The sequence below is a fragment of the Chiloscyllium plagiosum genome, unplaced genomic scaffold (genome assembly GCF_037043375.1).
Source record: "Chiloscyllium plagiosum isolate Xiang-an unplaced genomic scaffold, Cpla_swu_hap1 HiC_scaffold_26, whole genome shotgun sequence".
In the NCBI taxonomy this organism is placed as follows: domain Eukaryota; kingdom Metazoa; phylum Chordata; class Chondrichthyes; order Orectolobiformes; family Hemiscylliidae; genus Chiloscyllium; species Chiloscyllium plagiosum.
This window is the reverse complement of record NW_028270164.1, coordinates 41,395,906-41,422,958: the sequence shown is the minus strand read 5'-3', so window position 1 is coordinate 41,422,958 and position 27,053 is coordinate 41,395,906. Positions and strand designations below refer to the sequence as shown.

The 27,053-nt window shown below is 40.3% G+C and overlaps 1 long non-coding RNA gene across 1 annotated transcript in view; it reads right to left on the bottom strand.

Moving 5' to 3' along the window:
- Positions 1–26,544, bottom strand: part of LOC122563259 (uncharacterized) — a 29,433-nt gene extending 2,889 nt beyond the window's left edge. Inside the window, exons 1-3 of the long non-coding RNA XR_015750949.1 lie at positions 26,456–26,544; positions 25,370–25,464; positions 22,007–22,122 (exon numbers count right to left, since the gene is read on the bottom strand). This is a non-coding gene — a long non-coding RNA (uncharacterized LOC122563259). The remainder of the gene's footprint in view (positions 1–22,006; positions 22,123–25,369; positions 25,465–26,455) is intronic.
- Between the last annotated feature and the right edge of the window lie 509 nt (positions 26,545–27,053).

Genomic DNA, 27,053 nt, shown 5'->3' with positions numbered 1-27,053 from the left:
GATTATTTACAGCAGCGCAACACTCTCCTTTACTTTATCAAAAAGTATTCATGATTTTGAACATTTCCATGAAATGTCCTCAAAGTATTCTGGTCTAAACAAAACAATGTCTCCCCAGCTTCTAAACATGACTGAAGTTCCTGAAAACATTCCAGAAAATCTTTTCTGCATGTTCTTTGGCCCTGATTTTGTTTCTAATGTGCAGTTTCAACTGCTGCATGTCTATCTATTTCACCATTCTGTGTCCTTCTACAAGTCTGTTGTCAACTAGTAATTGGGACCATGCCACGTGCAAGCGATGATGGGAATGCAGGCTCAGATTTTAGTAAGATCGCAGACTGTGTACTGCACTATTTTTGATGACCACATGCAATGCTGCTGAGCATACATCAGATTTTAACTCCATCCTGTGTTTTTGTGTCACATAAAAGAAGAGAAAAATACTAGAAAGCTACAGTAGGTCATCCAGCTTCTAAAACAGGGCTACAAAGATCTGATTAAGTATCCCATCCATCAAATTTGTCTTTCTCCATCAATTGCTGTCTTTCACTTTTCCAGCAATTTCTGATATAATCTGAACATACGTAAACTTTTTTTAAAAAGGTTTGCTGTCTATTTCTTAACTTTGTACTGGTGAGATTAATTCAGGTCAGAAATGTGCCAACAGAATTTTTCTGAACACTTAACTTTACCCATTCACAAAGCTCTTAGTACTTAGCTATTGGAATTTCTAAAAGGGATTAGTGATTGTTGCTCAAGTTCAAACTGGAGGAAGGAAAAATAACCGAACCATTGTCAGATATAAAACAAGTTTCAATTGATGTATCATTAGGAATCAAAGAAATTTGTTAAAGATAATTTTGTTTTAAATGTAAATCCTAAGAGACTCTTCAGAAGCTCTCTGTGCAGGATCCACTTCTTCTGTTCTACAATTGTTGCATTGTTAGAAATGACGATGAACTTCCTAATTGAATATGGTTCCACTAGTCTACAAGAGAAAATGCATGCTTACAATTCTATCTTCTGAATGTCGACAATTATCTTTAGAAGACTGATTAGTGACAAGTCAGAGAGACATTCAGTTCTCAAAAATGATGTAGATCAGCAGAGTTTCAGATAGTCTCAATGCAAGTTAAGTTCAGTCATCACCATGAATCAGCTGGGAAATGCTTGGAGGATATTCTGGGGATGAAAACATCTGTGCTGTACAATGCTGACTTAACAGATGTATAAATATCAGCTGTATCCCAGCATTACTGCAAGTTTGAAAGATGGACAGGAAAAAGACCCTCTGGTCTATGCACCCTGATTCACTGTGTATCTGTAGCCGTTTAAATCTTTTAAAAATAAAACTAAAAAAGTTCAACAAATTTAGAAGAAAAAACTCAGAAAAGAAAATACCATGATAGCTCACAGAAGTTTGACTAAAGTGCACAATGGGATGTTAGGAGGGTTAACCAAAATGTTTGGTCAGGCATTTTATTGAAGTTGTGATTTAAGGATAATTTTAAAGAGAGCATGGAGGGATGTAGAGGCAAAGATTCAGAGAGGAAACAGGAGATTGAGGCAGCTAAAAGTTCTGACACTGACACAGAAACATCACATGGAGTTTGACATGGGGATGCTTTTGCACTGTAGTTACCAGACCATGCTGACTGATGAGGAAACTTTTAGGTGTATTAGGAGAATTTACCGATCAATTACTGTTCTACAAAAGGATTTAATTAAATTGGAGAGGGTGCAGAAAAGATTTACAAGGATGTTACCAGGAATGGAGGGTTTGAGTTATAAGGCAAGGTTGGTTGGGCTAGGTTATGTTTCCCTGGAGTGTAAATATCAGCGAGGTTGAGGGGTGATCTTATAACGGTTTATAAAATCGTGAGGGCCATTGATAAGGTGAATAGCAAATGTCTTTTCCTCAGGGTAGGAAAGTTCAAAACTAGAAGGCATAGGTTTAAGGTGAAAGGGGAAAGATTTAAAAGGGACCTGAGGAACAACTTTTTCACACAGAGGGTGGTACATATGTGGGTGGGTGGGGTGAAGAAAAAGTGTGGCACTGGAGATTGCACAGAAGAGGTACAGACACACATTTAGGATAATTCTCCATAAAAATCTGTCTTAAAAAGGTCAGCCTACCAAGAGCAGCCCAGCAATAGTGAGGATAGCCATGGATAGACTTCTGTAACTAGTAGTAAAATTAGATCATGCTGCATGAAGAAAGAACCTTGATGGATCAGTGGACGACTGAAAAACATTTCATGCTTGATTTGGTCTCGCAACATTTAATGCGCTGTAGTAATATAAGTTACAAAAAAGAACCCCCAAGATATTTAAAATAAATATTACATAAACTGCATCCCAATTAATTGTCAGGTTTGGGTAATCTGGCTTTGGTTTGCACAAAAATAGTTGTGGAGTGAAAAATGCATCACTACCTCCGACCTCTGGCTCACTGAAGCTTAATGCGGAAATGGAAAGCAGTAAATTCTGACAATTGGGTAAACATGGTAAGCTTGAGAGGGCTTGATGTGCCTTGTGGTCAGAGTCAGATAGCTCATGCTTCCTGTATCATCTACTACAAGCAAGATTTTAGAAAGATCACAATGTACTTCATCTAAATCAGCATGATGTGTGGCCTGTTGCCAAATGTCACATTTTACAGTTTCATTGGCTCCATCAGCTTGACAGCTACACAGTACTTAAGCAGGTAACAAAGATGATACTTATTTTGATATAAATGATATTGTTACCTTACAACTGTGAAGAAAGGAACTCTGAAAACAAATCCACAAACATACGTATCTTCACACACAAAGTTCATCAAACTTCACAGGTAAAGACTGAATAAGTCCTCTGTATGTTAAAAAGATGTCAGAAATGTTGTGTAATTGAGGGAAAAATTGAGCCAGGAAGAGTTTTATTGTTGCATATTCTCAATACTTAGCAGTGGGAGAGAATATATGCTATCTAAAATATGTCATTTGTTTGGAATGACATCTACATGCTGCTCCTCAGTGCATCACTCAAAGGCACAGCATTAGCTTTCACATAAACACTGACGATATCCTGACTCCTCATCACTACCTCTCTCAACACCTTCATTGTTGTTAAATTCTTAGGCTGATTATCCTGACGTCCGTTGCTAGAAGATATTTCTTCCAATTGAATATTGCAAAAGCTGAAAGCTTTGTTGTGGTCCCTGTTCCAAACTCTGCTCCCTAAATCCTGATTCTATCAATCTCCCTAGAAACAATTTGAGATGAAGACCTGCATTGAACACCCTTTAGGGTGCTGGAATTTGGTTCTGTTATAAAAATGGACAATGTTCCCTCTAAGCTGTGTAACCATGTGGCTTCTTCGAGATTCCCCTGAGATTCTGCTCATGCCATTCTGCACCAAAGTATTTGCATTTCAATACATTCACTTCTGGTTTGGGAAGTCCACACATCAAAAAACAAAACTGGGGGAAGCCTTACTCCCATAAACTCCCCATGTCCCATCCATACCAAATCATGCCCCTCTTCTTTCCCTATATATCCACCTTATATTCTCCATGCCAACTCATCCTCATGGTTCTTTAAAACCCCTTTGTAACTTGTTACCAACCCTTCTCTGCTACCTTTGACATAACATTCTCCAAGCCAACTCACATGGAAAAGAAATAAAGTTCTAAATATTTGTTACAGATGTCGCTACATTAAAAACATTAGTAAAAGTGCATTCAATATATTTAAATCATTTTTGAAAATGTACATGTGTACTCATAGCCGCACAGTCACCTAATCCCTTTGCAACAACTTGCTTGGAGTTGTGAATGAAACTGTACAAGAACCCTACCATAATAAAAATAGGTTGAAGAAGCAGTCAAATAGCTCTCTAAAGATAACATGCAGGTTTTGAAATTGCAAGCACTGTTTTGTTTCCCAATTGTCGGCTAATTTTCACAACTCAAAAGGGCAAAAGATTTAAATTACTTGACGGTTTCACAGATCTTATCCATTTTGTACACACTTGCAAGCCTACTCTTGACAATCCCAACAGTGTTCAATTTTCAACTCCGGCAAATTAACAATTTTCCTCTCATTTGTAAATCCCTTAAGTTATGTTTCATAAACAACTAAGATGAATATTTCTTCTGAGTGAAGGCATCTGCACTTCTAAAATGTGTTGCTACATTCATGTACCACAGTTATTATAAAGTATAGTATGTTTCACCAACACCCTGGGAAAATGGTAGGTATTATATACAAGTTCAGTGCATCTAGGTTTGGGGGTCCAACATATTTCAGCTAACGCACAAAACCCCTGTGTCTTGGAGAAACTGTGGGCCCAAGCCAGTTTGTCAGCAATAATGATATAATGTTTGATCACAAGATTAGCTTTGCTGAGTTCATATTGATGCCATCACGAAAATTGCTTATTTCCATCTCCATTTTTCCGCCTGATCTTGCTCCTGTGTCAGCTCTTTTGCTGAAACACTTATTCATGCCTATGCTAACATTAGACTTGACTATTGCTAAGTACCTCTGGCTGATTTCCCACATTCTGTGGCCTGAAAACTGGAGGTCATCCAAGTTTCTATGACCATGTCTTAACTCACAAGAAGTTTCACTTTCCATCCTTGTGCTTGTTGACCCAGGTAATCAGGGAGGCTAATGGAATGTTGGTCCTTATTTCAAAAAGGTTTGGAATATACGAGTTGGGGAGTCTTGCTGCAACTGTAAAATGTGCTGGTAAGACCAGAGCTGGAGTACTTTTAAGAAAATATATAATTTCATTGGAATTCATTCATCAGTTCAGAGAAGGTTCACTAAGAAGATCCTTGGTATGGAGGGATTGTCTTTTGAACAAAGGCTAAACAAGGTGGGCATTACTCACTGGAGCTTAGAAGAAGTTGAGAGGTGATCTCATTGAAACATACAGGATTCTTAAGGGGCTTGACATGGTAACTCATGGAACAGACTAGGAGCAGAAGATTTAGTCTCAGAATAAATGGGTGCCAATTTAATATTGAATTAAGGAGGAATTTCTTCATTCAGAGAGATGACAGTCTTTGGAACTCCTTGCCAGAGAGAGCTGTGGAAGTCAGGTCCTTTGCATATTTAAGGCTGAGACAGATTCTTGATAGTTACAGGGAAAAGACAGGAAAGTGGATGTGAGAAATGTTGGATCAGCTATGATCCAATTGCATAGCAGAGCAAGCTCAATGGGCCAAACAGCCTATTTCTGTTCCTATTTATTGTAGTTTTATGGACTCATATTAGTTCCTGTTCGGGCATTGTCTTGACTACAGAATCCTCATCCATGTTTTTAAACTGTTCCCTTTCTCCTAATCTTCTCCAACTCCACAACCCTCAGAGATCTCTGCAGTCCATTTATTAAATCATGTGCATTCCCAGTTATAATTGCTCCATCATTGGTGACTGTACGTTCATTTGCATGAGTTCTAAGCTCTGGAATTTCCTCACTATTCCTTTCTATCTTGATTTCATTCTTTAAGTCACACCTTTAAACCTATCTCTTTTTCAAAGGTTTTGGTGAACTGATCTAATACCTTCTTATGTGTTTTTTTTTAAAAATCAGTGATGAGAGATGGGTGCTGCAGGCTGGACCAGCATTTTCTTTTTAACTTGTCCCAGGTTGTCCTGGAGAACGCAGTGGTTAACTGCCCTCTTGACCCACTGCAATCCATTTGTGTCATACTTTGGTTTACAATGCGATGAAATGCTATGGGAGGTTCAATGCATTGAAGAGGCTACATAAATATAAGTTGGTGAGTCACTCTGTCAATAGAACCATCAATGTTTACACAAAATAATCATTTAAAAACCATTGTATACATTTGTCACATGAAACTTTGGGGTTAATCCACCAGACAGGCAGCACCACTCCGGTTTCCTCCCACAGTCCAAAGATGTGCAGGTCAGGTGAATTGGCCATGCTAAATTGCCCGTAGTGTTAGGTAAGGGGTAAATGTAGGGGTATGGGTGGGTTGCGCTTCGGCGGGGCGGTGTGGACTTGTTGGGCCGAAGGGCCTGTTTCCACACTGTAAGTAATCTAATCTAATCTAATCTAAAAACCACTTAAGATGTAGATTCTATGATAAAGTCATACTGTGAATTATGGGTCACTACAAATTCTTTTTTAGCTACAAGCTTAGCAGAGTGTCCTCTGCTGGGCCAGGTGGCATTACATTCTCTTTGTTATAATTTATTGACCAATTAGGAGTTGAAGTGAATATGCTTTGCATCTGTTTTTACAGACACCCACACTGTAGCCATTGTTATCATGTTAGGATAACAAGTCTCATCATATTATTTTTAACTTCTGACAATATTATTATGAGTTTACTCCCTTCTGCAATCAAACAACCTGCCCTCTGCTCAGCATTTCAGTAACATAAGACAAATCACTTCTTATAAATATGCTATTTTCTGTATAAATATATAGATGTTTTTATATTTATACAAATAGGCCAAATAGGATTTGGGGAGAATTTAGGGTGAGCTACATACTACAGAGTGCCTAGCCTCTGAATGACTCTTGCAGCTACAGTATTCATATGCCTAGTCCAGTTTATATTCCAGGCAATGGTAACCCCAGGATATTGATAGTGGGGGATTCAGCAATAGTACTGCAATTGAATGTCAAGGGGTGATGGTTGTCTTGAAATCATTCTGGAGATGATGATTGGCTGGCACTTGTCAATTATCAGCCCAAGTCTGGAAGTTGTCTAGATATTGCTGCATATGGACTGCTTCAGAGATGTCCTTGAGCTGACATGATTATTATGTTCAATAACCACATTATCTTCCTTTGTGCCAGATATGACTCCAGCCAGTGGATATTGTCAATTTTTTTCAATTAGTATAACCAGAGGACATAGATTTAAGGTAAGAGATAAACAATAAGAGGGGATTTGAGGAGAAATTTATTTCATGTACAGGGTTGTGGGATTATAGAACTTATTGCTGAAAGGGTGGTTGAGTTACAAACTCTCAACATCTGAATGAGTATTTAGATATACACTGGCATTACAGTAACCACCAGAGCTTCATGGGCCAAGAATTGGAAAATGGTGTCAGTGTAGTCAAATCTTTGTTGATTGACACAGATACAATGAGCTAAATAACCTCCTTCTGTGCTATAAACATCTATGAATCTGATTGTAACCACAAATTCACAATTCCAATTACCCCGATAATCTTTCACCCCCTTAAAAATATTCAAGGATTCTGCTTCAGCAATTGCTTCTGGTAAACAGTTCTGTAAAGGTTCTTGAACCCCCAAAAGGAACAAAAAAGCTCTACCCACCAGTGAATCAACCAGTTAACAAATCAAAACAAATAAACAACAGTGAACAATCACTGCCCACTAATAACAGAGAAGCATAGGGAAGGAGGCAGCAATGAACTCATAATAGTATTGGTGGGGGAAGATAATGCACTCCATAACCTGTGGTAGTCATTTCTGAGAAGCAGCCCTTTGATTTTTTTTTCTTTTTATTTAAACAAATACTGCTCACCAGTGCAACAACAACCAAAGGACATGGTAGGAAACATGGGAGGAACTCAATCAAAATAAGACCAAAAGACATAGAAGCAGAAATTAGGCCATTCAGCCCATCCAGTCTGCTCAACCATTCATTCATAGCTGATATGTTTCTCAACTTCATTCTCACACTTTCTCCCCATAACCCTTGATCCCCTTGATACTCAAGAACCTATCTATCTCCATCTTAAATATACTCAATGACCTGGCCTCCACAGCCTTCTGTGGCAGTGAATTCCATAGATTCGCCACTCTCTGGCTGAAGAAGTTTCTCCTTATCTCTGTTCTAAAATGTCTTCCCTTTTCTCTAAGGCTATGCTTTAAAGTCCTAGTCTCTCCTATCAATGGAAACATCTTTCCAACATCTACTCTGTACAGGCCAATCAGTATTCTGTATGTTTCAATTAGAACCCACCTCATCCTTCTAAACTCCATCAAGTATCAATCAGAGTCCTCAAACGTTCCTCATATGTTAAGTTTTCATTCCTGGGACCATTCTCGTGAACCTCCTCTGAACACAATCCAGGGCCAGTACATCCTTCTTGAGATATGGGGCCATGAGAAAGTGAGGACTGCAAACGCTGGAGATCAGAGTAAAGAGTGTGGTGCTGGAAAAGCACAGCAAGTCAGGCAGTATCCGAGGAGGAGAATCGACATTTCGAGCATAAGCCCATTATCAGGAATGGTATATTTCTGATCAGAAATCAGAAATGAATGAATCCATTCCTGATAAAGGGCTTTTGCTCGAAATGACGATTCTCCTGCTCCTTGGAGACTGCCCGACCTGCTGTGTTTTTACAGCACCACACTCTTGACTGAGATATGGGGCCCAAAACTGCTCACAATACTTCAAATGTGCTCTGACCAGAGCCTGATCAGAGTCTCAGAAGTACATCCCTGCTTTTATAATCAGGTCTTCTCAAAATAAATGCCACCATTGCATTTGCCTTCTTAACTATTGACTCAACCTGCAAGTTTATCTTGACAGAATCCTGGACTAGAACTCCTAAGTCTCTTTGCACTTCAGACTTCTGAATTTTCTCCCCATTTAAAAATAGTCCATGCCTCTATTCTTCCTACCAAAGTGCATGACCTCACATTTTCCCACATAATACTCCATCTGGCACTTCTTTGCCCACTCTCCTAACCTATCCAAATCCTTCTGCAGCTTCCCCACCACCTCAATGCTACCTGTCCCTCCACCTGTCTTTATATTGTCTGCAATCTTAGCCAGAATGCCCTCAGTTTCTCCATCTAGATTGTTAGTGTATGAAGTGAAAAGTTGTGGTCCCAACACTGAGCCTTGAACTGATCACTTATCATTGGCTATCGTCGTGAGAAAGATGCTTTTATCCCCACTCTCTGCTTTCTGCCAGACAGCCAATTTTCTATACATGCTAGCATCTTGCCTCTGACACCATGGGCTCTTATCTTACTCAATAGCCTCATGTGTGGCAGCTTTTCAAAGGCCATCTTGAAATCCAGGTAGATAACATCCATTGGCTCTCCTTGGTCTAACCTGCTCGTTATTTCCTCAAAGAACTCTAGCAGATTTGTCAAGCATGACTTCTCCTTGATGAAACCATGCTGACTTTGCCCTATTTACCTCACACTTCCAAGTATTCAGAAATCTCATCCTTCACAATGGATTCCAGGATCTTACGCATGACCAAGGTTATGCTAATCAGTCTGTAATTTTCTGTCTTTTGCCTTACTCTCTTTTTAAACAGGAGTGTCATGCAATGATTTTCCAGTCCTCTGGGATCCTTCCTAATTCTACTGATTCCTGAAAGATCACCAATAACGCCTCCACTATCTCATCAGCTAATGGAGTGACAGATGGAAATAATGCATCCCGATCCCAAGTTATCCACCTCTCTCTAAATACTTTGCAGGCATTGGGAGAAGTAATCCTCTTTTATATGCAGAAGTATTATCATACACAACCATATGGTTTCTCTCCTAACCCCTAAATCATTTGAGGTATTTTTCATCTATTCACTAACATGAGTAAGTGAGCCATGTTTCCAACTGTTCAAATTGGCAATCCTTCTTCTTAATATCCAAAACGTGCTCTTACATACAACTAAACGGTTTTTATTTCCCATCATTAAATCAACTGTGGCATTTTGTTTTTAGCTCTTAACCACCACTAGTAAATCACCCACATTTTCTAATTAATTAATTGGGAGATAGTGCTGGAGAGTCAGAGTCGATAAAGTCAGGTGCTGGAAAAAGCACAGCAGGTCAGGCAGCATCCAATGAGCAGGAGAATTGACATTTTAGGCATGACCCTTCATCAGGTCTGGGGAGGGGGAAGGGGGCTAGTGCCACACTTTATCAACTCTAATTAATTAATTAATTGTCCAATAAGGGCAACGAGAGAAGTGGGATTTTTTTTCCATTTTTCTTTTTCTACCCATTTGTGTTATTACTCACAACTGAGCAAGTTTCCCATGACCAAAATTATTGTGACTTTTTTTTGCTTTTTTTTAAACTGGTAACCACCACCAGTAAAACACCCATTTGGCCAATAGTTACAAGCAAAGCCCTTGTGGGCAAAGCAAGCCATCAAGTGGGAGAGCGGAAGGAACATAGTCAAAATAAATTTGGAGGAGGAAATAAAGCATTGTATTCCCAGCAGTGCCCACCCCCTGTATAGTCATCGAGAGCTGGATGGATACTCTGTGTGCTCAAAAAAACAGCCCTTTTCTTTTCTCTCCTAAACTAACCATTTTCACCTCATACAGATACTTTCTAATCAACCTTTCAGAGATGTTATTATCCACGTCTGGTGGGACTTGAACCCAGGCCCCTCTGGTCAAGGGGCAGGGATACTATTACTGTGCCACAAGACTCCTGAGAAGCAGTCCTTTTTGTTGACACATAGACAAGGTTGGATAAAGATGGCAGATTTCGTTCCCTCAAAGGCATCAGTGAAGCAGATCCATTTCCACAAAAGCTATAAGCAGTCCTTCATTTAATAAAAAAAATTAATTGATTTGCACAATCAACCTGCTCAGAGATGTTCATACACACCTCCAGTGTAGGCAGGACTTGAACTGAGGCCTCCTAATCTCAGGGATAGAAACACTACCACTGCACCACAAGAGGGCCCAAGAAGCTGGCCTTTCTTTCCCTAAATACCCATGGTTATGTATAGATGTTTTATTAGAAGCAGTCCTTAAATATACAGTCATTCGTAAATGGATTATCATTTACAATATTGTCATACCAGCCCATGTGAATCCTGCATTGCCTGTTCAGGCTCCCACAAGTGGTGAAGCCTTGTCCACAGGCCTCAAGGATGAAAAGCCAAGTCCCAGGTGCCCCGCTTTGTGGGCTCTTAAATGATGAGCATTTAGCAAGTACTTAGCATGTGCTTTACCAGTGTGCTTGTGCAGTGGGGCTCATGATGGACATCCCCCTTTAAAAAAACCTGTCCCACAAGTCAGGCAGTGGAAGAAAGGGTTTCTCACAGTGAATTTGTTGTGGTGGCCATGCAAGGGAAAATTTTGTCACATTTGCTAGATCAGAAGTGGCTCTGCACACAATAATGATTTTAATTGCAGAGACCTATTATTCAGCCTGTTGACACTCCACTCACACCACTTGTCTGATCATTTGATCTCTCTGATTATAAAGTCTGTGCATGGGTGCTCTCTTCACTTCACCTGACGAAGAGCAGTGCTCAGAAAGCTGGTGATTTCAAATAAATCTGTTGGACTAGAACCTGGTGTCATGTGACTTCTGAACTTGATTTAATTAACAATCTTCCTTAAAATTGTTACCTTGACCTTGGCATCTTATTCTGAAGTAACTAATTAAGAAGGAAAATAAAAGATACATCTTCAAAGAAGTAACTAACCCACTAATTAAAGAGTATTTTATCTCTCCAGCCAAGGATAACTAGATTTACAACTACTGAACCCAAGAGAAGAGGATCAATGCTATTCACTGACATTTTTGTGTGTTCCACCGTATCAGTTTTTTTTCGCAAGGCTTGCACCTTCCTTAGCTGCAATCACATCAGCACTGTGAGTTCCTAAACTTGCCTGACAATGACGGGATCAAGTTACACAGTGCAAAGATTATTGAAATGCTCTATAGTTGGCAGGATTAATTTCTACATTCCAAACAAACCTATGGGTAGATATTCTTGTCCCCAGTGACCAATAAAGACACCTGGTCCAATTCTGTCCTGGTGCAAAAAAATGCAGCTGTCAACCTCTCTCTAACCAAGGTTAAAAATCACACAACACCAGGTTATAGTCCAACAGGTTTAGCTGGAGGCACTAGCTTTCAGAGTGCCGTTCGTTCGTCAGGCGGCTGTGTGTGTAGTCTCATTCCATTAGGTTGTGACCTGTTTTGGTGTTTTGAAAAGCATTGAATTTAAATGTTGACCTTTTTCCCTTTCTGTACCAAATCTGTCCTTCATTTCCCTCTGTTCATTTATCTTACTGTCCCTTATTGCCACTCACTCTAGTTCACTCTCCTTCTGTAACGCATTTTCTCCACTGTCGTTAGCTTGTCTTTCCAGAAACCCAAGAGCAGTAATAAAATTAAAAACTTAGTTGGGGTGGCACAGTGGTTAGCACTGCTGCCTCACAGCACCAGGGTCCCAGGTTCAATTCCAGCCTCTGGTATCTGTCTGCGTGGAGTTTGCACATTCTTCCTGTGTCTGCGTGGGTTTCCTCCCACAATCCAAAGATATGCAGGTCAGGTGAATTGGCCAGGCTAAATTGCCCATAGTGTTAGGTGTATTAGTCAAAGGGTCTGGGTGGATTTCTCTTTGGAGGGTCGGTGTGGACTTGTTGGGTCAAAGGGCCTGTTTCCATACTGTAGGGAATCTAATCTGCATGAACATGCACAATATCTGGCTCTATATTTTCTGATAGAATGCTATCCAACAGAGGGAGCTGTTCCTTAAAATAACATCCTAATTGATATAAATGGCTCCTGACTAGGATGTTGAAGCTTAACAATTATAGACATGAACACCTGATGAAGGAATGAAATGAGCTGGAGAAAAAATACAATCACTGCACATCTGGATATCAGATTTTATTTCAGAAAAGAACATTATTTCTAGAAAAGATGAGGAATTGGGGCATAAATATTTTCTTTATGGATTAAAGCAGATTGCGGACTTTTAGTGTCCCCACTTGTTCATATCTTTCCTGTAGACTTTCCAATCAGCCTTCTATTAATGGCACATGTTAATGGAGCTTTATATTTTGCTTTCTCCTACAAAGTAAAAACCACTTATCAGTGAGAACACACCCAGGGAAACCTTCAAGCTCTGGATCAATTGACTCCAATGTGGGTGGAAAGAGAAATGTGGAAACGAGGAAATGTAATTGTGGTCAGCATTGCAAAAAAAAAAGCAAAAGTCAAAATTGATTGGTATGTGAATGTATAAAGGATCCAAAATCTTGGAAAATCAGAACTATGAATAGCAATGAAAAACCATAATTTAGTTGCTATAATGGAGATGTGGCTATGGTTTGGGCAGGACAGGATGCCTGAAATTCCTGGTCGTAACATTTTTACATTTTCAACAGAAATAGTGAAGGAAAAACAAGGGTGTATAGGAACAGTAAGTAAGAATTTCATTACAGTGCTTGAATTTAAGCATGCTTTAGAGAATAAGTGAAGGAAAAAAAGGGAAATGCTGCCATGATCAGATCATCAAACAGCGGAGATGAGGTGAGAAACATTGCCTAAAATTTGCTTCATAATAAAGCTTCCATTGTTAAATATATTGGCCTCTTGGTCTTTCTTGGAACTTAAGAAATATCAAAATGTTTTACAACTGGTTTTGAGGTAGTTCTGTTTCAAAAGTGTTTGGAGCTTATGTTTGGATTTTTGCTTAGAGAAAGCTCAGCTCTTGTCTCTGAAATGATTTTGCTGTGAAATCAGGGTAAAATCTGATTGTTCTTTTGGAACAAAATAACGGCATCTGAACGAAGCACATCCCTACTATTGTACATCTCTGCCAGAAGCAAATTGTGAATCACCATAGGTTACTAGCCTAAATGTGCAGAAATGAGTTCCCGCTTATAATTTACTGATAATTTTCATGATGTTGGGGTTCTTTTGCACATTAGTTCCCCACTATTCTAACCATAAAAAGTTGTTTAATAATTATCAGCATAGGTGCTTATTTAATCACATAGCAATCAGTAATGGCTGCAAATATCAACCTCTGTCATGCAGAAAGTTAACAATTAACATTATGGAATTTCATTCCTTGAAGATATGTGTTGCTTTAGAGTTTTAAATGTCAAATTTTGTTTTTAAAAGTTTCTTCTTAATGTTTCTTTTTTTCTCATGTTTATTTAAAACGTTTTGTTTATTTTTCTTTCTGTGTCTCATTTGACATTGAATTCATCAACTCTAATTTACATTTTCCTTTAAGTTCCTCTTCTGTCTCTTTCTCATTTCTTTTAAGGTCAGTGGTTAAGGAGATATTTTATTTGTCCTATTGTTCACTAGGTTCTCTGTTGGCTTGTTTTCCTGGCTATGTCATTATTATCTCAGACAACTGGTAATTTGTGAACAAAATATTTTAAAACTAAGACACACATGCACAAATTCTACAGGACATGCTGTGAGATATCACTTTCCAGCAAAATTTGGCCAAATTAAGTCCATCTCTAAACCATAAATGATAGAAGGCAATAGTACAGAACCTTGTAGCATCCGACTACTAACCAGTCAGATCCACCTCCAATTGTAACAATCCTTTTCCAATATGATTTCAAAAGGCTGCCTATTCATTTTTAATTCTGAAATATAATAAAACTAATGGTCTCCATTTATCCCCATATTATATTTTATTAGTTGTTATGTAGACACTTCATAGTTAATAATTTTGGGGGCTACAGTTTTAAAGATTTAGAGATGCTGAATATTCTTTACAGGTCAATGAAAAGACTGATTGGATTTTTTGTAAAGCAGGCATTTTTAGGAAACCAAGTGGCTTCAAGTAACTGTTTGAATTCAATTCAGGGAAACTATTGTGTATTTGGTAAAGTATGGTGGACTGTAACTTTAAGAGTCCAATCATGTGATGTAAAGATGATGTCATCAGCTATATTGGGCAGGAATGAGCTATATGGAGAATGAACACCTTCATAATAAAGCTCCTGCTGTTAAATGTATTGGCCTCTTGGTTTTTCTTGGAACTTAACAAATATCAGAATGTTCTACAACTGGGTTTTGAGGCAGTTCTGTTTCAAAAGTGTTTGGAAAATATGTTTGGATTTTTGATTAGAGAAAGCTTAGCTTTTGTCTCTGAAACGTTTTTGCTGTGAAATCAGGGTAAAATCTGATTGTTCTTCTGGAAGACTGATTGAAAGAATTTCTCAATATTATTTCCTGAGCAAGCTGTGTCTGCAAAGACCCCAGAAACAGCTATGCATAAATAGCAATGTAACTGCACATGCAAAAATACTAAATCAATAGATTTCAGAACATTCTACCACATATCCGGAAGTGTTTTTCATTTTGAAGTGAATCATCGCGGAGAGAAATCCATTTTTCTCCTTACTTGAAGAGTGTATGGCCATTTATGTGTTTTGTGTAAGAAGGGTGGACATATATATTTACATATTACAAATTGTGTGCTGACCAATTCTGTATTTCAATTCCAAATCAATGATTATTTGTTTATTAAAGAAACAAGTTTGATGAATTTTTTTCATTCTAAGTCAAACATTGGAAAAACATATGAATAACCAAATCAGGGGTAACATATTTTTTGTTTCATGTTGTAGCACATGGAGTAATGGGACTAGAGTGACACAGCACTATTCCATCTCAGTTATAACGATGTTTTGAAAATCAAAGTTTCCAACACTAATCAGACTAGTCACTTGGTAGTACAAATCTTGAATATTATTGAAAAAGGGCAGATTGTTTTGAAGCTTTTCATCTTGCACTCATCAGTACGTTTTGCAATTTCAAGGGGAAACCCAACATTTATAAAGCATAAGAGGAGAGCTGATTGGTTGACAGAGATATTGTTGTGGACAATGCAGACATTAATGTTGCTTGACATTTAACAGCCAGACTTCATTAAATTTTAAAACTGGCAGGCTGACTTTTATTGGTCAAGGCAATTTAACTATGCCTGGCATTCTCCATGGCAATGCCTCAACCAATCGACAGTAGTGGTTAAGGCAGCACGGTAGCACAGTGGTTAGCATTGCAGCCTCACAGCACCAGGGACTCAGGTTCAATTCTAGCCTTGTGTCTGTGTGGAGTTTGCACATTCTCCCCATGCCTGCATGGGTTCTCACTTGGTGCTCTGGTTTCCTCCCACAGTCCAAAGATATGCAGGCTATGTGGATTGGCTATGCTGAATTGTCCATAATGTCCAGAGATGTGCAGGCTAGGTGGATTGGCCACGTAAATGTGAGGTTACGAGGATAGGATGGGGGAATTGGGTCTGGGTAGGATACTCTTTGAAGGGTCAGTGAAGACTTAATGGGCCAAAGGGCCTTCATCTACACTAGGGATTCTATGAATCAGAGTCTACTTGTCAACCAATCAAGCACTGTCCTTTCATGTGATATAAATGTTGGTTTTTCCTTTGAGTTTGTCTTTTTGCAGAGTGTCGTGGTGAGTGCAAGCTGAAAAACTTTAATGAACTCTGCCTTTTTCTGGCAGTTAATCAAAACACAAGATACGCAGTGTACTACTGCCAGAAATTTGAAATAAAATGAAAATCTGGAAATACTCCTTAAGTTGGTCACTTTCTGGGTAGAGAAAAATAGATTAATATTTCAGATCGATGACCTTTTGTCAGAACTGGTGGACTGAAGAATGAAAGTTTCAAGCACAATAGAACAACTGGCCTCCTTAAATACCAACAAGCAATCAAGAGTAGGTCACTCTGCCCTTTCAGCCTGATCAATAGTATTACAGTTGATCTAGTTTTAACCTCAACTCTATATTCCTGCATATCCCCAATAATCATTCATCCCCTTGGTAATCAAGAATCTATCTAACTCTGTCTTAAAAATATTTAAAGATTCTATAACCACTGCCTTTTGAGGAAGGGAATTCGAAAGGCTCTCAACCCTCAGAGGAAACAATATTTCCTCATCTGTTTTAAGTGGGTGCCCCATCATTGTTCTGGATTGTCCCACATCAACTTGGTCAAGTTCCCTCAGGATCTTACATGCTTCAATTAAATCACCTCTGACTTTTCTAACCTCTAGAGGATACGGTAGCTCAGTGGTTAGCACTGCTGCCTCACAGCACCAGTGACCTGGGTTTGATTTCAACCTTGGGTGACTGTCCGTGTGGAGTTGCACCTGTTCCCCGTGTCTGCGTGGGTTTCCTCTGGGTGCTCTGGATTCCTCCCACAATCCAAAGGCGTACAGGTTAGGTGAATTGGCCATGCTAAATTGCCCATTGTATTCAGGGATGTGTAGGTAAATATAGGATAATAGGGTAGGGGAATGGGTCTGGGTGAATATAGGTAAATATAGGGGAGGGTAATGGGTCTGGGTGGGTTATTCTTTGGAGGGTCAGTGTGGACATGTTGGATCGAAGGGCCTGTTTCCACATTGTAGGGATTCTACGATCTGTCTAGCCTTTCATCATAACACAATCCACTCTTTCCAAGTATTTCTGAACTATTGTGGCATATATTTGATATGCTTTGTCCTAAAGCAATGCTGGGCAAAATTCATAATATCTTTTGATATTATTAATGCTGTTGATTTCAGCATTGCAAGGTAAGTTCAATGTAATTTTCAAATATTAATTTATCAGGATTTTACACAATGAATTTTCTGCTATGCAACTGCATCAGCTTCTCTTCAATTCATGACAAGAAGGCAATGCTCCTTTTGAGTCTTCAATTTACCTTGATACTTCTCTTTTGTTCTCAGGATATTAAAGTCCCTTTGGATTGAAAAATGCTTTGTTTTCCCTTCTGTAGTGCAAACATTTTTAACCAATGGTGTAACCAAATGCAACTTCCCTAAATTTGCCCACAGCTAAAAATCTAGCTTTGCTTTGATGTCTCACATTACCCATGAACAATCAATCAACTTTTCTTTCGCTATTTGATAACTGCTGAGATTAAAAAATGTCTCTGCTCACATAAGTAAGTGCTAATTTAACTCATGTCTCACACTGTCATAACAAAACCAAAATCAAAATGGGATTTCTCTTAAATTATATTATCCATTAACAGGAACAAGCAGTAAAAGTAATTTGGGAATTCCAATACAGTTAGTACAAACAGCTCAGACAGACATTGTATGACATCATTTTTGCAAAACTTTGCAGCAAGACATGGCATTGAGCAAATGTTCATCAGACAGAGATAAATAATTCACTAATGATTCATTAACAAATTACAGAACATGCTTTGTAGGATGTACATCAGTGTTGAAACGTGTGGTGCTGGAAAAGCACAGCAGGTCAGGCAGCATTCGAGCAGCAGGAAAGTTGGTGTTTTGGGCATAAACCCTTCATCAGGAATGTGGAGGGAAAAGGGGGCTGACATAATAGGAGGGTGAGGGGAAGGTAGCTGGGATGGCGATAAGTAGATGCACATGGGAGGTGATTGTAGTAAGTTGGTGGGGAGAGTGGAACAGATAGGTGGGAAGGAAGACGGACAGGTAGGACAGGTCAAGATGGTGATGCTGAATTGGAGGGTTGGTTTTGGGATGAGGTGGGGGGAGGGGAGATTTGGAAACTAGTGAAGTCAATGTTGATGCCATGTGGTTGAAGGATCCCAAGGCAGAAGATGAGTGATCTTCTTCCAGTTATTGGGTGGCTTTGATTTGGCAGTGGAGAATGCCCAGGATTTACATATCATTGGGAGAGTGGGAGGGGGAGTTGATGTGATCAGCCACAGGGTGGTGGAGTTGTTGCATCATGTGTCCCAGAGATGTTCTCTGAACTGCTCTGCAGGTTAGCGTTCTGTCTCCCTAATGTAGAAGAGACTACATTGAGAGCAACGGGCACAGTAGATGAGGTGTTTGAATGTGCAGGAAAATCTCTGCCAGGTGTGAAAAGATTCTTTGGGGCCTTGGACAGAGGTGAAGGGGGGGTGGTGGTGGTGGTGTGGGCACAGGCTTTACACGTTTTGCGGCTGCAAGGGAAGGTGACCGGTGTAGAGGATAGGTTGGTGGGGAGGGCGTAGAGCTAACAAGGGAGTCACGGAGGGAATGGTCTCTGGGGAATGCAGATAGGGATTGGGAGGGAAATATATCTTTGGTGGTAAGTTTGATTGTAGGTGGTGGAAATGGTGGAGCATGATGCGATCTATCCGAAGATTGGTGGGGCGGCAGGTGAGGACTGGAGGGGGTTCAATCCTTGTTGCAGTTGGAGAGGTGAGGTTCAAGGTTGATGCAGGAAGTGGAAGAAATGCACTGGAGGGCTTGGTTGATCATGAGGGAGAAGAAATTGTGATCCTTGAAATAGGAGGCCATCTGGAATGTCTGGAAATGGAATTGCTCCTGGGAGCAGGTATGGTGGAGGCAGAGGAATTGGCAGTAAGGGATCATGCTTTTATAGGAGTGAATATGGGAGAATGTGTAGTTAAGGTAGCTGTGGGAGTCGGTGGGTTTGAAATAGATGTCCATGTTATGCTAGTCGCCGGAAGGGTCCAGGAAGGGGAGGGAGGTGTCAGAGATGATCCATGTGAACTTAAGGTCAGGGTGGAAGGTGTTTGTGAAGTTGATGAAGTGTTCAGCCTCCTCATGGGAACATGAGGTGGCATCGATACAGTCATCAATATAGCAGAGGAAAAGGTGGGAGATGGTATTTGTGTAATTGTGGAAAATGGACTGTTCCACATATCTTATGAAGAGGCAGGCATAGCTGGGGCCCATGTGGGTGTATCAATACCTTCTCCCAAACTTTGATCAATACATTCAATTGGACCAGGTCCATCCGTGATTCTCACAGATAGGCTGATGTTAATGTTCTTTCAGGGAGTTTAAGCTGTTGTGGAACATGCATTTTTTTTCATGCATGTTGTTGTCTGGAGGTATGGTTAGTAATGGTACAGGATCCAACCTTCTCTCCATATTCCAATATAATTCTAATATATGACTGATGAGGAATCTTTTTTGCCCTTCCTGCCATTTGGAAAGATTTCAGGTTAACAATTAAACTGGGGTCACAGCTGAAGGACAAGGACTGCAAAGACAGCATCCATGGAGAGGGAACAAGCTAACATTTAGACTCTTCATCACAGCTGAAGTGTGGAGGGGAGGTGGTGCACTGGGGGTAATAGGTGTAGAGTGTCGGTGGTGAAAAAAAATGTTGATATTTCAGCTGAAGTGATTGGAATGTGAGAATGGCAGAACACTGGTGTGTCTCCTCACAGACTTGAAAGGACAGTAAGTGGGAATGATGGGGGTGGGGGGGGGGGGGTGGTTTGGAGCAGGAGAGGACACGATAACAAGCTAAAAGGGAAGAAATGTTCACAATTTAAAAAGGTGATGAACTCAATATTCAGTGCAGAAGGCTGTAAAGTGTCAAGTCTGAAGATGAGATGTTGTTCCTCCAGTTTGCGCTGTGATTCACTGGAACACTACAGCAAGCCGAGGACAGACACGTGGGCATGCGAGCAGGATGCTGTGTTAAAATGACATCGCATCTGTTTAGATGGTGTCACCTTCAAAAACAGTGCTACTGACATAGCTTGCTTCTTCCATGACCGTGGTTTCCCACCCACTATTTTTTGACACAGCCTTCAACATCATCGAACCTATCACCTGTGCTTCCACCCTTGCCACTTCCCATCACTCACAACAGCGTGATTGGGTTCCCTTTGTCCTCACTTTTCATTCAACCACCTCTGCATTCAAAGAATCATTCTCTGTCATTTCAGACAACTCCAGCGGAATGCCACCACCAGTGTCCTGCCATTCTCACATTCCAATCACTTCAGCTGAAATATCAACATTTTTTCTTCACCACCGACACTCTACACCTATTACCCCCAGTGCACCACCTCCCCTCCACACTTCAGCTCTGATGAAGAGTCTAAACGTTAGCTTGCTCCCTCTCCATGGATGCTGTCTTTGCAGTCCTTGTGGGCAGCACGGTGGCACAGTGGTTAGCACTGCTGCCTCACAGCGCCAGAGACACGGGTTCAATTCCCGCCTCAGGCGACTGACTGTGTGGAGTTTGCACGTTCTCCCCGTGTCTCCGGTTTCCTCCCACAGTCCAAAGATGTGCAGGTCAGGTGAATTGGCCATGCTAAATTGCCCGTAGTGTTAGGTAAGGCGTAAATGTAGGGTTATGGGTGGGTTGCGCTTCGGCGGGGCGGTGTGGACTTGTTGGGCCGAAGGGCCTGTTTCCACACTGTAAGTAATCTAATCTAATCTAATCTAATCAAATAGGGAGGGAGGCAATAATATAATGGTATTATTGCTGAACTGCTAATCTAGAGACCCAGATTATGTTCCTGGGACCTGGGTTTGAATCCCAGATGGTGGAGTTTGAATTCAATTTTTTACAAGTCTAATGATGAGCATGAATCAAATGATGATTGTTGGATAAAACCATCTGGTTCACTTATGCCCTTTAGGGAAGGAAACGACTATCCTTACCTGGTCTGGTCTACATGTGATTCCAGACTCTCAGCAATGCGGTTGACTTTGAACTGTCCCCTGGACAATTAGGGATGGGGAATAAATGCTGCCTAGCCAGTGATACCCTCATTCCGTGAATGAATAAATAAACACATCTTCCTCTCATTCCTCTTTCTGCACTTTGCAGGGATCGTTCCATTCCACAACCTTCAATCTGTATGCAAGCAGGACCCTGACAGTCCTGTAGCCGTTCATTTTAAACAGCAAACTGGAGGAACAACATCTCATCTTTAGACTAGGCACCTTACAGCCTTCTGGATTTAATATTGAGTTCAACATCTTTAAATTGCGAACGTTTATTCCTTTTCGTTTAGCTTATTATCTTGTCCTTGCCTCCCCCCCATCCCACTTACTGTCCTTTTAAGTCTGGCAGGAGACGTACCATTGTTCCACCATTCTCATATTCCAATCACTCAAGCTGAACCATCAACATCTGTACTTCACTGGCACCCACACCCATGGCACCCACACCCATGGCACCCAGTATCCCCACCACCACCACCTCCTCCCCTCAAAACTATAGCTTAAATGTTGTCCCCTCCACACTTCATTTCAGTTCTGATGAAGAGAATTCTAGACTTGAAATGTTAGCTTGCTCTCTCTCCATAGATGCTGCCTTGCTTGCTGTGTTCTTCCAGCCTTCTGCCTGTCTGCTGTGATCTCCGGTATTTGTTGTCTTTCTATAAAGGGTGTTGATTTGGAGGATTCGTGATTAGTAACCTAATATAGCCAGTCGAAAATTTGCTGTATCTTTCTGGTAGTTTGCTGTATTTATTAAGAAGCAGCAGTTATAATCTTGTCAACTGAAGTTGGCTCACCGATATCAGAAGACTTGGTCTTGTTAAAGTTGTGAAAGCAGCATCCTGCTCTCCAGCTGAAGTGTTAGAGAATTCTTTCTTGGAATTTCTTCCTCCTCTTCTAGTCCATCATCCACCTGGAGAAGACAGTTCCCTGATGAGGACTAATGCCTACAAGGCCTGCCTAATGAGAACCTTCCTCTGCCAATGAGCACATGTTGACATCCCCTATCTCCAGGGGCTGGTAGCGTTCACTGTGTCAATCAATTGTCTGAATCCTTTTGGCAAGTGACCATGGGGCAGCTACTCTTAACATCAGATGACAATTCTCCTTTTGCCCACCTTCATTTGAAAATTAATTTTCAATTCTTCTAAGAGAAAAAATACTTATTTTCCCAAACACTGCTTTCATAATAGAGTAGTGCAGTGGCGAACAAATCCTTTGATTACATGAGTTGAAGGCTAGTTACTATTGTAACATGGTTAAGTGAGTAGGTTAAAGGGTATGAGAGGTAAGATATCATAGGCATCATAGAAGAAAAGACAAATCATAGAAACAATACAATGTGGAAACAGGCCATTTGGCCAATACTGACCCTCTGAAGAACATCTCACCCAGACTCATCCCACCCGTATCCCTTTAACCTCATTTCCCATTGCTAATCCACCCAGTTCGCACACCCCAGGACACTATGTGCAATTTAAGACCATAAGACATAGGAGCGGAAGTAAGGCCTTTTGGCCCATCGAGTCCAATCCACCATTCAATCATGGCTGATGGGCATTTCAACTCCACTTACCCGCATTCTCCCCGTAGCCCTTAATTTAACACAGCTAATCCACCTAACCTGCACATCTTTGGATGTGGGAGGAAACCAGAGCACCCTGATGAAAACCACACAGACATGAGAAGAATGGACAAACTCCACACAGTCACCCAAGGGTGGAATTGAACCCAGGTCCCTAGCAGTGTGAGGCAGCAATGCTAACCACTGAGCTGCTGAGTCACCATGGAGCAATGTTTGCAGAGAAAGGAGTTAGGTCCAGATTACATATTCATACCAGGTGTTTAAAAACAGGATATAGGTCAGTTATGCTGAAAGCCAAAGCAGGAAACAAGGCATTGTATTTGGAGAAGAGTCGTGGTTCAGAAGTGGTAGAAATGAATTGGTGGAGAGAATTCATGGTCTAGAATTGCTGAATTCAATGTTGAGTCTGAAAGACTGTATATCTTCCTGAATAAAAAAGTAGATGCTGTCTGGAAGGGAGCGGAAGGGGTGAGGGCAGAAGTGCCAGAATTTTTTCAGGCACAGTTGAAGGCCCTGCCAACCACAGTAGAGATTGGAGTCCTCAACTGAGTAAAAAGGAATTTATGTCACCATGTGGAACAGAGAACCACAGGAATAGATACGATGGAATCAGAAGAACTGGGAAATAACTAAGTCCCTGCTGCTTCCATTCCTTCTCAGAACGATCATAAGGTTCTCCTTGTCTTCACTTTCACTCTCACCAGTCTCCATATTCAAAGGATCATCCTCATCATCTCCAGTATGATGCCATCACCAATCACTTTTCCCTCGCTAGCAGCATCCCAGAAAGACCAATCTGTTTGTGACAGCCTGGTCCACTTCTCTATCATCTCTGACATCTTATTGCCCTCCCATGCAATCACATAGATGTAACATTTGTCCTTTTACCTCTTCCCTGCCCAAAGCCATAAAAGTTCCTACAGTGTGAAGTATCTCATGTGTCTTTCAATCTTGTCTACGATATTATCTTAACAGTACTGTCTCCTCTACACTGGGAGACCAAACAAAGACTGGGTGATCGTTTTGCAAAACAGCTTTGTTCAGTTCACAAGCACAATCTCAACCTTCTGATTGCTTACGATTTTATGATACCATCTTGCTCGCATTCTGTTCTAGGTCTGCTACAGTGCTCAAGTTAAACTGATAGAAGCTGATCAATTTCTGTAACTTAAAATACTCCATTTCGTTTTCCATTTACGCACTCTCAAGCCTGCTATTATTATCTACTCTGGACACATCTCGCTTTCTGCACAATTATTATCACTCGCATAGCCTTTCATTCTGTGACACCTATGATCTCTAATCTCCCTCAGCCTCTAACCTTCCATTTACCTTCCCATCAGTTACACTGACTTCTTCCACCTCTTTCTCCAGGATGAAACCCCTCACTTTTTCATCTCTCTCTCTTCAGTTCTGAAGACGAATCACTTGGGACTCGAAATGTTAATTCTGTATCCTTTTCCACAAATGCCTTCAGACCTGCTGTGTTTCTTCAGTAAAAGTTTCTGCTTTTATTTCAGTTTTCCAGCATCTGCAGTATTTTTTTTCATATTAGTGTATTATGGTTGCTTTGTTGTTTCAAAGTCTTACCAGCAACCAGAACAGAGATGCTCAGGAAAGCAGTTTGCGTTTGGTATCTGTAGTGCAAATGAGACTGCAGCAAGAGTATCAAATATTGTCATAAAGGACAAGTAAATTGCTGCTTCAGCTGGAAAGAGTGTGAAGTTCTGGAACTGCTGGAAGAGAAGAAGTATAGGAGTAGGTGTTACGTTTCCTGTATTTGCATAAGGAAGTGCCATGGAAAGGGGAACAGGTGTTAGAGTAAATTGAAGAATGAACATGTTGTTTTCAGAATTTTGGCTGGGTCAGGTGGTGTATAGTGGAGATGTGTTTGGTGTATTTAAAGGGTGTATTTAAAGGGTGTAAATTTAAGAAGGCTAAAATTCAAAGTTCAGAAATGTTGCTTACTCTGAATGAATTTATGTGAAGAAAATAAATCATTGAGGCAGAACATGAACTATTGTCTGTTTGGGTTTGAGACAGCACGATTTATAATTACAAACACAAGGTTACACTCGGTGGGGTGGGGACAACCAAAGTGCAGTTTACTATCCATTTCCTTCCGAGAAGCTACAACATAAAATGCTAATTATAGATGTCAGACAAACAGAACAATAACAAAAATGTATTACTCCCAGCTATAATGTGTTCAGTAACAATAATATGCAAGTACAACTTAATATAAATCACATTTGTAGCTTAACCATCATCACAATTGACCAGAGAAGTTGCTTCATGAATACTAATTATAAGTGAAACTTTAATAAGCCTTCCTATATATGTGGTTCTTACTTGTTAAATTTTTGGTGGTTTAATTTACACTTCTGTAAGTAGCACTACTTTTACATGAACCGTAATACTGTATTTGGTGCTAACTTGTGTACAACACTAGAAATAGAAGTGTCTAAGCACTAGAATTTTGATCAAACACAATAGCATACTTTTAATTAGTAAACACCTCCAGGCTCATCCTAACTTTGGGAAATTCAGAACACTTGAATTTTGGTAAATTTACCTTTTTATTAAAATTTCAACCGAGTTATGCTTGGTGTAGGATTTCACCAAAGTTCAGATCTTTCCATTGTCCCTCTGTTTCACTGTTTGTTCAATCTAAACAGAAACAGAAGGTATAGAAAAATTCAGTTAATTAATTTAAAGTGCTATTGTTTCTTTATGAAATTTTAGTGGATTAACTATGATTATGGAAACCAGCTCTAAAAGCTGTGCAATCCTCAATAAAATATAGTTAATTATTAGAAATGGATGCACAAGGAACATTGGGCATATAGAGAAGGCAATTGGCATCTTTTTTCTCAGTTCAAATAGAATGAAGCCCAAAGTCATTTTTCAAGCTTCTTTTACATCTGCATACCCACCAGCTATTCCCCTTTAGCTATTCATACAAGCTACATCTTGTAAATGTTCTCCATGTCTTTCATTTCTCTCACTTGGTGTTAGCCATAGCAAGTAATAGCACTTTTCCTGAGTTGAAAGATTGTGGTTTCAATAACCCAATTTCGGGACACATACACACCAACTGAGATGTAAAACCATCTTTGATGGATATGTTTTTTAAAATCCCTTGCATTATTCAATGAAAGTGACGTTGATTTGGGCTTTTATCAGAGAATCCCTATTGTATGGAAACAGGCCATTTGGCCCAAAGGGTTCACACTGACCCTCTGAAGAGTATCCCAGTCAGACCCATTCTGCTACTTTAATACTCTATATTTTTACTCCTGACTAATACATCTAACCTACACATCCCTGAACACTATGGGCAATTTAACATGGCCAATTCACCTAACCTGCACATCTTTGGACTGTAGTAGGAAACTGGAGCACCCAGAGGAAACCCACGCAAACATGGGAAGAATATGCAAAGTCCACACAGACAGTTGCCCGAGGCTGGAATCGGCAGTGCTAACTACTGAGCCACCTTGCCATCCCTGGGCTAGATTTTATGGGGTGACGTTCCCCATCTCTCACTAATAAATTAGTCTGGAGCTCACCCATGAAAAAGCCAACTGTCCTGCAGCCACTTTATATTTGACAGTGTATTAATTTGCTCAAGGTGAGACTTTCCCCTTCAACCCCATACCTGGAGATGACATCCAAGATCCAATTAGATTGCCTGGTGGCTCTGTAGTCCCAGCGGTGTAAGGTTTGAACAATGACCACTGCTGGGACGACAAGCAGAACCCAAAAACAAGGAGGAAATAGAAGCAGTCTGACGGCAATTCAGGGTTATTTGCCAGAACTGGTTGTCTGGCCCTAGTGAGTGGATTGAGGTAGATTGGAGAACTTTGTCTGAGAGACTGTGGAGGAGGGTTTAAGAGGGATAAGATGATGTAGGTAAATGCTTCTGATAAGCACGGGAGACTTCCCAAAAAATCTTCTGGGGAGTCTCCCCTTTATTGTCTGACAACCAGAAAAATGTCCTGATGAAGGGCTTACACCTGAAATATCAATTCTCTTGCTTTTCGGATGCTGCCTGACCTGCTGTGTGTTTCCAGCGCCACACTTTTCGACCCAGAAAAAGTGCCAGAATATTCATTTCACCTGGGCCACCTGCATTCTGATGCTAAATAATGTTTCTGTTCCATCCAGGGGTGCTGACTGCACTTTAATACTATACCTCAAGCTGCACCAGTAACTCTCATTGTAATGGTGCAGCAAGGACTCTGTGTATTCAGGGA